Source organism: Ambystoma mexicanum, chromosome 1q, assembly GCF_040938575.1.
Source record: "Ambystoma mexicanum isolate Mex_15411 chromosome 1q, UKY_AmexF1_1, whole genome shotgun sequence".
NCBI lineage: Eukaryota > Metazoa > Chordata > Amphibia > Caudata > Ambystomatidae > Ambystoma > Ambystoma mexicanum.
The window spans coordinates 473,630,188-473,645,085 of NC_090922.1; the positions used below are offsets into that span (position 1 = coordinate 473,630,188).

At 47.4% G+C, this 14,898-nt stretch overlaps 1 protein-coding gene across 1 annotated transcript in view; it reads left to right on the plus strand.

The window, feature by feature from the left end:
- Positions 1–539: 539 nt before the first annotated feature.
- The window catches only part of LOC138528983 (heat shock cognate 71 kDa protein-like), an 819,952-nt gene continuing 805,593 nt past the window's right edge, over positions 540–14,898 (plus strand). Inside the window, exon 1 of the mRNA XM_069640807.1 lies at positions 540–676. The gene's annotated coding sequence lies outside the window, so the exon portion shown is untranslated. The remainder of the gene's footprint in view (positions 677–14,898) is intronic.

A 14,898-nucleotide genomic window follows, 5' to 3' on the forward strand; every position in this document is an offset into this window, starting at 1 on the left:
GGCTGTCATAGAGGGGAGGTTACAAATGAAAATAAACTGTAAGAAGAAAATAACACTCGCTCCGTCATTCTGGTTGATTGACACTTTTGACGGTGGGAGCGGTTATTACGAAGCAAAAGTCGTGTTCTCTCAAATATAAAAAAATAGTCCAATCACATTCTAAGTGGGAAAGGGGCAAACAACAAACAACCGAACGAAAAGTTAGGCACACTTGCAGTCTGTGTATACTACACCTTTCCCCCCTAGACATTCTCCAGTCAGTCTGATTTAAACTTGTGTATCTAAAATAGAACCACGCTTCAATGAGTAAAATTAGTGGCTGCGTCAAGATACAGAAAGATCCAGAAGCGAAGGGGGGAGGGGGTGACTCGGGACTACACGCCTCCCCCCACCGCCAAACGCCAGCACGCAGTGTAAGACAGAGAGCGAACCGCCACTGGCATATCCAGCGGTGGGCGGTGACCACCATGATTAGCAGAACGGGAGCGGACCCTGATTGGGCAGCGAGGCGGGTGCTTCTAACCGGTTGGGCGGTGTAGAATAGTGTTATGTGTATTGCAGGCTCTAGAACCTTCTTTAGACAAGGCTTACTAGAATCTGCCTCCCACACCATCAGCGGACAGCGCGCGGGCACGAACCTCTCAGGTGTGCACGTACGGAGCAACGTACAGGACAGGTACTGCTTAGAAAGGGGGCGTATCAGAATTCATTTTGATCACAACTCTTTCAATACCTTACAGTAGGGAACTTCGCGTGCGTTGTATGGGACTGAGTTTTTTTTCATAGAACGTTATAAACTTATGCAACTTTTTTTCAGTCACTCACCCAACCTAAATATTAAATGTTCTCTTCCTTTGTAACAGAAAATTGAGGCGTGATATCGTTTATTAGAAATGACCGCCATTTACAGCTTTGAAAAGTTGACCTGTGTGAAAGCAAGCATTGTCGTGGTTTGCTACTTTCATATCTAAAGTGTATTAAAATTGAGATATACAGTATATGGTGCGTGTTCGTTTTTAAAATCCGCTTCATAATTGAGGGGTTTGCAAATGGAAGAGGTGGCTATATGTCTTCTCAACGTAGCTTATACCATTCCCCCATATTCATGCAACTTATACATTGAACTCAGATTTCTCTCCAGCTTGTTCAGATTTCGTGCTGGGATGCAACCATCAATTCTCCAGGTTACGCTTGATGCATTGATTCGTAGTGTTCTAGGATGTGGATTTCTGCCCAAGAGTTCACTACAGGGCTTCCATGTCCGGACCCGAACTTTTGACATGCACGTAATGCCAGCGGCAGTACAATCTGCATAAGTAAAAGTGCAACTTGTTACCTGCAAACTGAGATTTCTATGCCATGAACTGTGTCGGTTACCCTCGTTTTAACTGAAATTCGAATTTACGACCTGCATGTAGATCTCCGTAGTCGAGACATTATTACCCAGTGAGTTATCTGATTGGGATTGGAACTAAGTAAAATGCACGTTTCCGTGCGACCCAGATTGGAACTAAGTAAAATGCACGTTTCCGTGTGGCTCATACCTTAATCCACAAACAGCTGCTTGAATGGTAGATTATTTATTTATTTATTGTGCATTTGTAAGCCACTTAAACATGAAGTAAATTGTGTTTCAAAGCGCCCACAGGGCAGCATGGAGGGGATTGTGTTTCAAAGCGCCCACAGGGGAACATGGAGGGGACACTGAAGAACAAATACAACAGTGAAAGATAGAGGCAGACCTACTAGGCCTTGTGAGCATTCGGAACGTGCGTACAGGGAGAGAGATATGAAGGAGGAGGGTGGAGAGAGGGTAGTTTTCAGTGTATCAAGAGCTAGCTGTAAGTGACTAGGTGGCGTGGTCAGCTGCAAATAAAGTGCATGCCTCTAGTGACAAAGGCCAGTGGGTGCCACAGCAAAGTGCTGGGGGTGGGGCACGGGGGCTGTAGGCGATCGTGTGAGGAAGGCCAGAAGCCGGGAGGGCACGTAAGTGCCCTGGTCACCAATCTCAGCAACTGTGGGATTTAACAGGAGAGAGGAAGGGAAGGAGGAGGTGAAGAGGAGCTTCCGGAGATCCGGCTCAAGAGGAAGGGGGGAGGCTATTCCATAGGAGGGAGTCTGCTGAGGAGAGAGAATGGCCACCAGCTTGCTGTTTTTACGAAGCGCTTAACACACAACATGTGATGTTAGCGCAACAGATTTCTGTAGCATTATTAGCACCTTGAGTTAAATTAGTGGAACCAGAGCATGTTTGACTGGCATCGTGCTGGGATGGTACAGGAGACCTACCTACAGGTCTCAATGGAAACTCAATCCTCTGAGCTATCTTCTTACACCTTGACGTACACACCTGCTTTATTTTTGTTTTGTGTGGTACTTACTCATTACCAATACTTAAAACATTGTAGGTTTGGAGAACTCCCTTCCCGCCCCCAATATACAACCAGAGATGGTAGTGTGATATAAATAATTGGTACGCAGTACCACTATTTCTTTAAATTTTTACAAAGAGTACTGTTATTTAAAAGGTTCAAGAAACGTCCCTTTTTCTTCCGAGCCAAATATAGAATCGACTGAGGGCAGACATGCAAGCACTGCCAGTTTCTCATGTCACAGCTCGGCAGACACACGCAGGTCGTTAAGGTGCTCAGGTTGCAATTTTATCGGTGGCACAGCCTTTCATATGCATGGTGAAACATTTAGAGCTCACAAAGCTCTAGTTACCTTGCAAATCTGAAAAAATTAACAACACAAGCACCCATTTAAAGATTTGTTTATATCCACGATGACTACAATCTTGACATGCAACAAAATAAAGCTGCTTTTTAAGTCATGTTTTCAACACCATAACGTGCTGGAAGTTTGTGACAAAGAATCAGTATATCTTATTTATTGCACAACTTGTTTTATTACATGTTTTAAATCACAAAGTACAGCAGGGTTAACTAGATTTTTCAGGCTGGCATTATCTTGCATTTTGGGACTCGAACCTTACCATTAAGGATTTGAAAATTAAAGCCACAATGATATTATTTTGGCTAAACATGTTGCTATAAGGATTTACATGCAGCGCTGGCCAATGGGCCGGCTCTCGCTGGATCCGAGATCCGACATCAGATCTCTAGCCGCATCTCGGGATCCGGCTTGCCTCTGCCTCAACCCTGGCCAACAACCCACCCAAAGCTCCTTGAGAGATTTTTCGGTTTGCCCCGTCCCTCGAGGATAGGGGCGAAGGAGCACCAAAAAAACCTTTCTCAATGTCCGTAGGTTCACTAATTGACTGTCAATTAGTGAACAGAGGGACAGGGAAAAAGTTTTTTGGTCTGATATTTTAAGTTTGCATGATGGTGAGCTGGAGACAAAGCGTCCTTTGATGCTCACCTGTAGCTCTGGGACCTGCACCAGCTCCCTCATTGCTGGGGGGTTCGGAGGGGGCGTGGTGTTCCCACTGGTACTATCTGTTTGTTGAGGGCCAGAAGGGCTTGGAATTCACATTCCAGTCTTACCCCGAAAGCCCAACAGGGCTGGGAAATTAGGTCAGCTGTGTCATTCTGGTGTTTATGAAAGGCGAGCAGTCAGTGCTTTAAATGGGGTAAAAAATTGATGGGGCCTCGTTTGGGGGCGTGGCTTTCATTGTGGGCGTGGCCTATAAGTACACAAATCTTAGTAAGGTGCGCAAACAAATATATAAATGTATGTGAGCATTTATATGTTTGTATGCGTACTACTATGGTTTGTGTACTTTTCAAGCCATCTTTTATAAATGTAGCAATGTTACATATTTCTATGTTTATAAAAGGTGACTTGAAAAGTCCACAAACCATAGTAAGTTACGCACACGTGTGTGCTTTTCTTACTATGGTTTGTGTATTTTTCAAGCCACCTTTTATAAAACAGACATTTGTAACATGTTTCTAAAAGATGGCTTGACACGTAAACAATTCAAGGCATCTTTTATAAAGCGTTGAGGACGGACAAAATCCAAGGTGGCTTTGTCCGTCGACAAAGCTTTATAAAAGATGCGTTGAATTGCTACGTTTATAAAAGCTGGCTTGAAATGTGCACAATTCAAGGCATCTTTTATAAAGCTTTGCCAACGGAGAAAGGCGGCTCGGGTTCAGTGATCTCTGCTCAGAGCAGATAGATCACAGAGCCCGAGGCGTCTTTCACCCTCTGCGAACCCACGGGCTCCGTGATCTGATCTGCATATTAGATCACAGAGCCCACAAGGGTCAGTGACCTGGGGAAGGCAAACAAAGGGACAGTAACTTCCTCTGATGACCCCGATTAGGGGTCATCAGAGGAAGGTACACTGACTGACAGAAGTGCCAGCCAGCCTCAGCGTCACTGTGGCTGGCTGGCACCTCTGTCAGCTTGCCTGACAATGGCGGGCGCATCTCCCGTCGTGGCTGCGGCCGTGGCGGGATAATGCGTCCCGCCAATGTTGTGTGGGACTGGGGGCCCCAGCAGGGCCCCGGCATAGCCCCACTTTCTGGAGACTGCCCCGGCCCTGGCAGGCCCCGGCCCACTCGAAGCACTGCGTGCAGTGCTGAAGGAGGGGTTAACATAATATGCTTGTCAAACTGCTTAATCACAAATGCGTCTGTTCTGCTAACAGCAGTTATTAGGAAATTAAACTGTGGGTTCATGGATGCCAACTTTAGATTTTCACTGGAGGGGCAGAAATACTCCAGCCCTGAAAATACAAAAGCGACCAACCCATGCCCTGGCAAACACATTTTATAGCACTTATTGTTTTATAGGCAATTGAAAAAATTAATACGATTAGCGGCAACCCATTTTTAATATATAACCTCTCAGCAACGGTCACTCAACCTGCTGAGCTACACTGCTATTCTTCCACTCTAGAGCTGTTTATGGATCCTTTAATGTAATAAACACCACTGCATTACCAACAGTATTTTCGGTGCAGCACTGCCATGGAAGTGATCTAAATCGGAACTGATGTATAATGGGAAGTTAGGAAAGAAGCAGTATTACAGATATCCCCCATTTTTTAACTATTATTTTGAACATTTCCTTTGAGCAGAGTTCAACAGGCTCTGCCCTCGCTGAACTCTGTCCCCTCCTCCAAACTCCGCCACCACCCCTGTGGGATCCCCCTTCATAGTTTTTCCATTTTCACCACTGTTTTACATGTTGTCATCAGTGGCGTCGCCAGCAATCACTTTTAGGAGGGGCACAGAGGGGGCCAAAGACAAAAGTAGGGGGGCCACAGACAAAAGTGAGGGCCACCTATGAAAGGTAATGTGTGATGTCACAAGCACTCCTGCAGCAAGGCTTTTGTGCACACTAACTACCCACACCCCACTGCACCTCCCCTCAGAATGCAGGCATGAAACCATTCAGTGACTAATGACCCATTATTAGCAGTTTTGTGCCTGCATTCTTATGGGAGGGGCTGCAAGCTGCTCTGCACACTATGGAGGTCACTGTGCAGAAGCTGGGCAGGAACACCTGAGAAGTGGCTCGTGCTCATATTCGTGCCGATGCCAGAATGCATACCAGGATCACTGCTAGTGTTGAAACAAAAGGAGAATATTTGCTGTGTGATATGCAGACATATGCCTTACTGAGTGTCACAAATAACTCCACGAACAGGGAACACGGTGACTGCTCGCCTTGGGTAGGGTGGAGCACAAGGGAAATGGCCCGGTTTCAGAGGGGAGGGGCCGGGCCACCCCAGGCCCCCCTATCGACGCCACTGGTTGTTATGTGGCTTTATTATGCTATTTGTTTTTTGTAAGTAAACTTTATAAGACATTACTACTGTAGACCTTGAAATCCATTTGAGCCGAAGTATAAGACATCACTGTAGACGTTAAAATCCATCTATTTGAGCCAAAGTTTGTTATCTGGGTCAGCCCTCCCACCCCCACCTCTTCTCCCCCCTTTTGGCCATCTGTCTGACCATCCCACTCCCTCTTTTTTGTATGCAGAGTACCACTAGTTCGTTTTTTCTCCACTTCCAGCCTGCATACAACAGTCCTATTCAGATGTTGATGGTGGGAGTGGGCGAGGGGGGGACATTACAGAGTAGGAAGTTGCTGGCACGAGTTTGCGCGTTGAGCATAAGCATAACCCCAACGGGGATCCATCACTTTCTATTTAAATGATTAGCATTGGCCGAAATATGCTGTGGCTTCATACAGACGCACTAGTCCTTAAAACAATATTAAGCTCTGCGCAACCTCAATAAGCCCTTGCGTAGAAACGGGGCTATTGCATAAGAGGGGAATTGTGCCCGACCGCCTCCGCCCTTTCACGCGACGGCTGTATATCATTACGGAATGTTCTATCATGGAAAGTCCCAGAAGTTGACGAGTCAGAAATAAATCGCGCAGCCGCCAGGGGATGGTACGTGCTGACTTCACTACGGCCCCGCCTCCACCGGAGATCTCGTTGAATTCTACCATTGACTGTTTACCATAGTTTGGTGCGTTACAGAAATTACACATCTAAAAGTAATCTTAATAACTGCTTTGTGGTATGAACATGGATAGCGCAAGTTGGAAAGTCTTAAGTTGCCGTTTGCCGTAGAAGTACAATTAACTGTGACCGAATTTAGACGCGCTTCTCGTGTTTCCGTGGGCATTGAGCCGTGCCTGTACGCTAGTCGCAGGGATCTTGTAGCTCCGTGCTTCTACCGACCTTTTCAACCCGTGGAATATAGCGCAGCACATTGACTATCAAGCCTTACTTTGTGCCAGGACAGTGGTGCCCAGGGCGATAATGCGCCCCCCTAAACTGGCACACGTCTCTCCCAAACTACACCTCTGTGTAGTGCGACAACACCTCTCCTCAATATGAATAAAAACTTGTTTCATTACATTGTAATGCAAGTACTTTATAGAAGAATTCTAATGTGAAATCACAGCTGTTCCTGTCCAAGTAAATGGTTTTTGCTGTCACCTGCCTTGCCTGAATGCAGTTTAAAACTGTCCATACTGGGCACACTTTTATGGTGGTAGCACAGCCAGTAGAGCGCTTTCTTTGACATCCGTGCAGAGCCTGCTGATGCAGGTTCGAATCCCGGCAGGGCCAACTCAGCCTTTCATCCTTCCGAGGTCGATAAATGAGCACCACACACTGCTCAGATACCTGAGGGTCCGTAGCGCTATATAAATGCTAAATTACTATTGAGTGGTGGTGTTCTCCACTGCCCTTAACATAGTGCCCTTTCTGCTGGTTACTACCAGCCGTTCATGCGCAAGGGTGGGTTTTCCTTTCTCATTTTTGGTTGGCGTACCACCACTTGGTCTCCTGGTTCAATGTCACATTCCGTTGCCCCTCGCTGTGCGCCTGCTCTCTCTTCCATTCTTTCTTTCTGTTCTTGATCTCAAGCTTTGACCAGTTGCTCTTGAGGTGTGATGTGAGGCAGCGCAGGGGCTTCAGGTAGTCTCGTTCATGACGCTACGAAAACATAAGGTCAGACAGGCTGATCCCAGTGGTGCTGTGTGGCGTGTGTCGCTATTCCCGGAGGAGTTGATTTAGCACCTGTTCAAACGGTTTATTGACAAGGTTAGCTGTTTGCAGAGTCTGTTTGATATTGGCCATAAACAGTTCCACAACGCCGTTGGCTTGGGGCCATCGCAGGGTTATGTTGCGATGTTGGAACCCCATGTAGCGTGCAAAGTCCTGGCTCATGAACGGTGGCCCGTTGTCCGACTTCATTATCTTCGGTATTCCATAGGTCGACAACATGCTGTCTAGTGCTGGGATGACGCACGTTGCCGTAGTAGAGTCAAGTTGGGCGTCTGGGAAACAAGTGTTAGTCAATTAGCACCAACACATACCTCCCATTCGTAGTGGTCTGAAGAAGTCTACGACCACTTCTTCCCAGACGCCTTCTGGGAGAGGGGACATCTGTAGTGGGTTGGAGTGTGACGGCAGAGCCACCAGCGTGCAGGTGTTGCATCTGCTAACCATCTCCTCCAATAGGGCATCCAATTTGGGCAACCACACCCTTTTGATGCAGAAGGCACTTCATGGAAACCACCCCCCCGGTGGCCTTCGTGCACCAGCATGACTGTTCTCACCGCGAGGATGGAATAACGACTTTGCAGCCCTTCAGGACGATCGTCCACCACAGTCAGTTCGTCTTTCACCAGCTCCAGGGACTTGATGTCTTCCTTTACCGATTCTGGCTTGGTGTTTGGTGTGGGCTGTTCTGCCGGTATGAATGCAGTGAGTCACTTTTCCGACTCCTTCCTCAGGGTGGCCCACGCTACTGTTAGTGGTTGCAGGTGGTGAATGACATAGTTGATGCATGCGTCAGCGTTGGACGGCTGACCCGTGGGGAGCCCGTGGGGTGCCGAGACAGGTAGTCGGCCGGATTGTGTTCTTTCCCCGGGCGATGCACGATATCAGATTTGTAATCCTGTAGCCGCAACCCCCACCTGGCTATTCTGGGGGGCATTCTTGCCTTGGGGTCGACAAATATCGTTAACAGGGCCTGGTGGTCGGTGATGACTGTGAACGCCTTCCCATACAGAAAAAGGTGAAAGTACTCACAGGCCCACGCCACCGCACGGCTCTCTTTCTCTGCCTGTGAGTAAGCCTGTTCCGTGGCCGTGAGACTGCGGCTTGCATAGGCCACAATGAACTTGCTGTCTGGGGTCACAGGGTCCCTTTGTGTTAGAATGGTGCCGAGGCCAACTAGGCTGGCGTTGACAATGACCTCAGTCTTTCTGTCTGCATCGAAGTAAGCCATGTGCTCTGCCTTGGAGAGGTTATTCCTGATGGTCTTGCCGCCGTGCCTGAGAGCCTGTGATGCGGAGGTGCGCAGGCACGTGTATCGTGTCTGACAACGCCCTACGGGTCTGCACTTCAGGGGGGGGCACAACCCGCCTTCTCACTCATGTGCATCGCTTCTCCAAGCCAGCACAAACTCCTGGCCGGCGCTGGATGTGGCGTGCAGTCGTTTGAGCCTCGTCACCAATGTCAACCGCAATGTCAACCGGCGGGAGCAGACCACGCTCCTTCTGTCACGGCTTCACCCACCATTCACTCACATCCATAAATAATGCGGCGCAGGCGAGGTGCGGTATGGAACCTTCTTTAATCATGTACACACATGAACTGAATAGGACCCTCGTCCCGCCCACTCCCTATCCCAGCGTCACTTCCTTTTCAACATGTGGCCCAAACATGGAACCACCCAAATAACGATGTGGGAGAACACAGGGCCTGTCGCTTCACAACGTGACAAAGGGCTCTTTTTCTTGTCGTTTCTGAAGAATTTTAGATAAGATCTCAGTGTGAGCATGTCCAACCCCAATACAGAAACATCTTTTGGGAATTAGATCTATAGACAGGACAGGGTAGATGAGACCCAATAGACAATGCACAGAAAGGCTACACATAAAGGATTGTACCTCTTACAGACTTAAGCCTTACCAATAATAAGTTGATGAAGCATTTTAAACAAAACCGGCTTCTAATGCATGGTAATCGGGTCCACAGTTCCTCTGCTACTACCTCCTAACTATTACGCAGGCCTCAGTGGTTATTTCTCCAAAAACAAGCATGTCCATGCTTTAACAGAGCTGGCATTAGTATATCTTATTAGTGCTGGCCTGCAGCTAGTGAAACTAATGGTGTGGCAGTGTAGAACGGGCGTTTGGCCTAGTGGGTGTACAATTTGAGGCAACTTCTTTGTTTTATGTGTTTAAGTGTGGACACAGCATGGCATGCTCGTCTGAGCCACATACACAAAACGTTCCAGTATGCTATTGTATGGACATTAAACACATCAGACAAAAACAGGCAAATGTTCTTCTACATACGGAGCGCCACATAGACAGCATTAACCAACAGGGTGGTGGCTTGTGCAGCGCACAAAACATTGCTGCACAAATATCACTGCATTGATTTGCCATGGACTACTGTCTGCATGGTGACACACAATTAACTCTACTTTCCTAATCAAGGTGCCAAGTGACATTGAGTTGACATCTGGTGTGCACGCTAGGTAGTGGTTGGCTTTTAAAAGACCTTTGATGCTGAGCGGATGCATTTAGTTCATGTCCCAAAGCAGCCACTAGAATACTTAAGCAAGAATATGAACGTTAACCTTCCCAGGGATGCGCCATATGTAATTCAAAAGTAATATAAAAAAAAAAAACCTTTGGTGTGTCAAATAGACATGAAAATAAAGTAGTTTAAAACCTTTTCTGTGTGGCATTTTAATTCTCTTTGAAGAATGCATAGATTTGGTCATCTAACTTGTGCTGGCCTGGTGAAAAAAATGCCCCAAGTTCAGTTCTGAACACTGAAATGTTAAGCACATACTGTGTAAAAACAATGGCTTGTTAAATGAAACATCACTTATAAATTGCCCCACGTGAAAGGCTGTTGAAACAAAGAATGAGCCATACAGGGTGTGTGACTCCAGAGCATCTCACAGGCTGTGTTTGGAATATACATTCCTTTGCATGTTCCAAACGCATCGCAGTCATCCACAAGTCCGAGAGCAGCCAGACGAACATCTCAAGAACACCCTCTGGCACAGCAGGCTGCTTAATCATTTGTCCGGCAAGATCAGAGTCCGCTTTCTGGGTGGGCCCCTTACTTCGTCCTGCTCCTGAGCTATTTAGCTCTGCGCCCCAGGCCATTGCACGCACCGCCCGGGCCAAGAAACAGGGCTGCTTTGTGCAATATAATATCTCTTGCTACTATGTGTCGAAGTGGATTTACATCCGACCGTTTTTATTTTCTCTGCATTTGAATCGAGATTTTCCCCCAGTAGAAAATGAAAGTGATGTTAAGACATTTTAACTGTTTCGTGCTAGTATGCCAGGACTTCACTTTCTATTTCCCACATACTTGCAAACATTCAAGCAAATCTCCCTCTTGAGCCACTCCTGTCTTTTCCAATAAGCATTTCGTGTTTTATGGTAGACGTTCAGGTTCACTACGCTTCCCGCCTGGCCTCAAGGCTTCATGGGCACATCTGATTTTGTAAGATTGATTTCTAAGTGCATATGACAATGTATTGACTGTCAATTAAACATTGTGTAAATCAGTTGCGTGCCAGGTTTTTCCTTTTTGCCATACGCTCTTTCTATGTGGGCGTTTGGGTAGTGCCACTGCCTCCGACGTATGTAGTGGATTCTCTGTGTCCCTGCAGCATATCCAAAGCAAATAAAACTTGTTAGGAAAGAACTCATTATCAAACACAGAGTCGAGGCCACAAATTAGATTTAATCCTTAACCTTCGTATACCCACAATTAGACTTCATTTCAAAGTAGTCTCCGTGGGGCCTAAAAGGTCGCCCTGTAAAGAGGAGTGGTCAGCTTATCCAGCAAGCCTCCTCGCTCAGTGAGGAGTATATGAGTCTGTTCCCCAGCTCAAGCAATCTTGTCCTCATTCTTTTCATCTTTTGAAGATAGTGCTATTGCGTTAAAGTGCTTAAAACGTCACACTGAACTGTGGAATTCTTTCTGCTACAAATAGTCCATTAACTCCACATCCCTCTTCCTCGTCACAGTACTTACTCTTTGAAGCAGTGTCTCCACCACAGGAACACATTTCTTTCCTGGAGAGGTATGACACCTGCTTACTTCCAATCCCTCAGTTAAAAATTGCACTGTCCTTTGGCCAGGAACCAACATCTTTCTGGTGGTGGGAGAGCAACATGGCCTGCCTCCTGGGTCTCCTCTAGAGGGTAGCAGAGATTGACCAGGATGGTGTGGCTCCTGGATTGCCTGGGGTGCAGTTCAGCGTTACTTATTTGGCCATTATGCCCCTCTCGGTTCCCCTGCGGATTGAGTGGTACTGATGGAGGGCCAGGATCATGGTCTCAAAGGTAAGGAGAAGTGCTTTAACAGGGTGAGGGTAGGTCTGTTCAGTGATGCATGAAAGGGCTCCGTGACTGCTTGCCGAGGCACCAGGTTGTCGCTCCCGCCCTTGTAGTTTTCCTGGTTTCACCCAAGCCTGGTTGTAGCCACTTATGGTTTGCAGACAGTGCTACCATGATTCGGAGGGCACACAGACAAGCACCTGCGTAGGTTGCATGGCTCCCCTTAGGAAGTGCATGTATGAAAGGATGTAGGGCGGCGCAGCCCGGTTTTAATGTCTCCTGCGTTCTTCTGTATAATAGTGTATCTTTTGTGCGCAGCGTTTCAATAGAGGGTTTGTTGCCAGTATGCTGCGTGCGTGTCCCACTATGCGGGGCAGCAACAGGTACGTTAATTTATTTCAGAGTAAGTATGCTCCCAACATGGGAGCCACACCATTGGCCTCACAAGTCCCTGAGCAACTGCCGGCTGCTGTTCTCCATGCAGCCCGTCACAAAGCAGCATTCAAAGGATGCTCCTGCAAGACACACTGAACGAGAGACAGCCCAGGGACCCGCAAGGCCACAACCATCACGTGCGGGCGCAGACTCACCATCAGTACCTATCTACATATTGCTTGTCAAGTATGGAGAAACACAAGGAAAAAAGTAAACCCTTGAAGGTGCCTGAGGAATCTTCTAGCCCAGAGAAAAAGTAAAGTAGAAAGAAGGCAACCAAAAAGTAATTGGAGCTGAAATTCTCCCTCTCAGAAGTAAGTCATGAAAATGATGAAGTAGGCTATCCAAGTGATTGAGGGAAAGAGGAAGAGCTACCTTCGAGCTCCTCTTAATCTTCCTCATCTCCAATATTGGATACCGCGTCCCCTGGCCAAAAGAAACATTTGGATAGAGAGGAGGTTGAGACTGTACTAGCCGATATCTGGGATAGCGTGGGGTTTTCTGAGCCTCCTTTCAGGTAGGATCTGCCAATCCCAAAACCAGGCAGTATTGTGGCAGCGACGCAATGGCCACAGTCCCACAGATGGAGAAGGGCATCTCACTTGCCGTGACGTCCCTTCCGCAGCTTGGGGTGCCGGTTTAGTTGTTTCCAACATCGGGTCCGCATGGCGGCTTATTTTTCCTGCAACAGGACTTGTTCGCCGCATTTCAACCCTCCGGAGTTCTCTCTTCTCGGTTGAGACGCTAGTACTTTCCTTTGCTATCCCTTGTTATTTGAAGCCTGTTCTCTGCCACCTCCCTGCTCAGTTCTGTTTCCTCCTTCCTCTTTCTGCTGCTTCTTACTTACCTTCTGTTGGTTATCTGTTACTTGCATGCTTGCTGCCTTCTCAACTGGACCCTTACAACAACTGCTGTGGATCTATACCAGGGTTATTTACACCAGATTGGCTTTTTCCCTCCCTGCCTTCGGGGTGCTGCCCTTCGGTTCTGCCTTTTGTGTACTTCTGCCTGAGTCTCAGGATACACTGTGGCGGAGGAGGAGGGTCGTCCTTTTCTCCACTCTCAGAAACTTCGGGATAAACAAAAAGGCAAGACCACAACTGCTACAGAAAGTGATGACCCAACTGAGTCACCAGGTGAGAGACGTGCAAAGTATGAACATACTCTTAAAATGGGTCTTCCGTTGATTTCTAAAATAAAAAACAAGATCCTGAAGGAATCGAAAGATCCAGAGAATATTTGCTTCATGGCTAAGTTCTACCGACTGAATGGCACGGCATGCTTTCTCACAGACAATAGAGATTGATGACGCACTGGCCAGTCTTGTGGGGGAGATCATCTATGGTGGCTAAAGGCATGGCGGTCCAGGACTCAGTATACCCGAAGGCTAGAGCCTTAAGAAAGTGTACTTGGGTGCGCATATATGTTCCTAAGGGTCAATATCTGTGGGTCCTCACAGCCAAAAAACTGTTCTGGGTGGCTTTGGCTTCAACGGACAAAGCATCCAGTTGTGCTCCTATACTGATAAACATGAAGAAGCAAGTGGAGCCTCTGTCTGACTTATCTTATAGTGTTTGGGGGAACAGCCATGACAATGTGGGGTGGCATCCCAGCCAGATGCCATATTCATACAAGAGATATGAAGACAGAAGGGATCCAAACATTTACAGCTTTGAAGATTCCTTTTGAAAGAATCCATTTTGGGGACTCCCTAGAGGACAAAGTCCATAATGTTTTTCAGGCATATAAACATGCGGATAAAAAAAGACCTCCAGCCGCAAGTCGTCTGATTTCATTCCCCAGGCTCATTCTGCTGGGAACAGATAGACATCTTTTCAGTGACCGCAGGGGTTTCGGCCTAGGCCATGGGCAGCGAAACCTGCTGGGCAAACCCAAAAGTCCTGACCACGACTGCAGGCCGGTGGGTGGAAGACTTGCACTTTTTTCTGGTTTGGGACTGGTAGTCTTCAGATACCTAGGCTCTCCAGACCTTTCAAGGAGGTTATTGTTAACAGGACCAGGGCCCTAGGTGAGGTAAGAGACTTCTTTACTTAGGTTCCAGGTTCAGTAATAAGATGTGCACATCAGGTAAAAGGTAAGACCGAGCCATCCACCAGCAACCTCTCGGTCAAGCAGCTCTCTTCTAACTGACACTGAACACTCAACTCAACATTCCAGAGGCAGGCATTCCAAAGCACACAAGCTCACAGCACAGGGACAGGAAAGAAGTTAAGACACAACGGTTCTCCCTCTCTATACCAGAACAAGAAGGGAATAGACCAGAGCAACAGAAAAGGACCTTCCTCAAATTTGACAAGTCTCCAATCCAATTGCTCCATTACTCTGATTATGGAGAGAAACTCCCTCTCAACCACACCTCATCACCGTCATCCACATGGAATTAACGGGACAACATCACACCAACAGAAGACACAGGTTAATTACAAGTCTGCCGGTCTAGAAACAAGGGTGCTGGTAAGCTCACTGTCACCCTTGTTTCTGGACCTGCAAACTATGTGTTTGCCTGCCGTGGCCGCTGTGCTTGATAGGTCTGAACCTGCCAGGCACAGCAGCCACGGTAGGCAGACCCTTCACGGAAGCGCTGGCCCCGTTAACAATGATGCCAGTGCTTCCAAGT